Source organism: Acomys russatus, unplaced genomic scaffold, assembly GCF_903995435.1.
Source record: "Acomys russatus unplaced genomic scaffold, mAcoRus1.1, whole genome shotgun sequence".
In the NCBI taxonomy this organism is placed as follows: Eukaryota; Metazoa; Chordata; class Mammalia; order Rodentia; family Muridae; genus Acomys; species Acomys russatus.
Genome location: NW_026131911.1, coordinates 24,540 through 26,746, shown reverse-complemented (window position 1 = coordinate 26,746; position 2,207 = coordinate 24,540). Strand labels below are relative to the sequence as shown.

Here is a 2,207-nt window from a genome sequence, read left to right as displayed (position 1 = left end):
CCTCAAAAGCAAGATTGTGTGTTACCAAGATTAAAAACAGTGGCTTAGTCTATAAGCTTTTCTTATTTAGGAAGTCTTCTCAAACAAGTAAAATATTTTAATCTCAGAAAACCCATTATACTCTTCGCTCAACAAAACTTCTAGAGTTTACACAGTATTAACAGGAGGCTTCTGGGAAAGGCGACTCTTGGGACGTTGCTGATTTGGAATGCCAGCCCCTACGGATGCTCTTAAACACAGACTAAAACACAGACGTGGCTTAGCCAATGTTAAAAACAGGAGCGCGTTTGAAATTCATACACTGTATGCCTGCCTCAGTGCACTTCCTGAACCCACACAGCTGACCTTCCCCACCCACTGCCCCCCCCCCCCCCCATGCTGGCTGCAGAAGCCGGCACATTCCTTTTCTTTTCTTTCTTTTCTTTTTCTTCTTTCTTTCTTTTTCTTTTTCAGATTCAGCTTTTTATTGGCCATGTTAATAAGAGGTTTACTCAAAAAGACCAAAGCCCACGTCATCATCAGACTCCTCAGATTCTTCCTTCTTTGCTTGCGCTTTCTCCTCAGCTGGGGCAGCAGCGGTGGCTGGCGCAGGACCTCCCGCTGGTGCGGCTCTAGCTGCTGGAGCTGGCCCACCAGCCATACACTGCAGATGAGCCTCCCAGTGTTAACATTGTCCAGGGCCTTTGCGAACAAGCCAGGCCAGAAAGGTTCAGCGTTGACACCCGGCTGCTTTGATGAGGGCATTGATCTTATCCTCCGTGAAGAATGAGGGCGGAGGAGACACAGGGAAGCTCGGAGTCGGAGGCCATGTTTGTGGACTGCCAGCACGGTGCTAGTCGCCGGATGAAGTGAGGGCCTCACACCAAGGCAGCCTTAGCTTCCTTGGAAGGACCAAGGACCAAGCACCTTGGCAGCAGCTGAGGAAAAGTCACTTTCTTAAAAAGACTCGTTCATCTCCTGCCTCTATCAAAGCAGACCCTCTCATCGTGAAGGTGTGTCAGCCGTATTCCCTGTCCTTCCTCATCCACGGAGCCGGAGCCCCTGGCTCCTTTTCAGTAAAGGCTGTTGGTGTTGGTCTTCTCCACACGTGCCCTGGGCACAGAGTTAGTATTATTACTCTGACAAAGGCATGGCAGGAACTCCAGATTCACTGAGCAGCTCAGAGGCGCAGGTGAGTCAAAAGCTGGATGCACTTTGGTTTTTGCTACTTTCTAACTGACTTTTCATCAATACACTTATGCCCAAGAGCACTTCAGTTTGAGGAAGGCACTAATTCTTTCCTGTCAGTGAACACACATGTTCACATATACACGTGTGTGGTATGTGTGCATCTGATAGCCTTGGGCCTCTTCCTGCTGAGATCAGTAAGTAGGCTAGGCTGGACGGCTACTGGACCTAGGAATCTGCCTGTCTCTTCCTCTGTAGTGGAAGTTTTGGACCCTTTAAAACCTCAGTTATGCTGGGACTGGTGCCATATGCCTGTAATCTCAGCACTAGGAAGCAGAGGCAAGCAAATCGCTGTGAGTTCGAGGCCAGCCTGGTCTACAAAGTGAGTCTAGGACAGCCAAAGTCTACACAGAGAAACCCTGTCTCGAGAAACTAAAACCAAGACAAAACTCAGTTATGTTACACAACATGTTTTTGTTCCAGATGTAGGATATGGGGCTGCTTTAGATTGTCCATAGCAGTTGACTGTTTGCCTCATGCAGGCTCTGAGGAGGGTGTGACCTTTACCAGCTGCAGATAGTTTAATTCCGGGGACTCTGAGAGGGAATAAATGGTGGTGGTGGGGCTCCCCTCTTCTGCTCCTGCTTGCTGCTGATGTAGTTTAATGAGACGAAGTCTGAGATATCCTGAACGGAAGATTGGACTCGCCCCAAGAAACCCGAAGCCCGGAACCAGCAGGAAATAGCTAAAGAGCTACGCCTCTTCTCCCCACTAACCTTTCCCTCCTACCCAGTGTTCAGGGTAGGGCGGGATTGGGGTAGAAAAGGGAGAAAGATGTAAGAAACCCTAATAAAATAAAATAGACTTAAAAAATGTTAATGCCTACATGCCTCCCCAGTTCTGTAAGTACAAGCCACCACACCTAGCTTTTTGTTTGTTTTGTTTTAGTGTGTATGTGTGTGTGTGTGTGTGTGTGTGTGTGTGTATATATATATATATATATATATATATATATTTTTTTTCCCCCCTAAAGGCTCTCA

At 47.6% G+C, this 2,207-nt stretch overlaps 1 pseudogene; it reads right to left on the bottom strand.

Annotated features, from left to right (window-relative positions):
• Positions 1-487: 487 nt before the first annotated feature.
• Positions 488-809, bottom strand: LOC127186639 (60S acidic ribosomal protein P1-like; annotated as a pseudogene).
• Between the last annotated feature and the right edge of the window lie 1,398 nt (positions 810-2,207).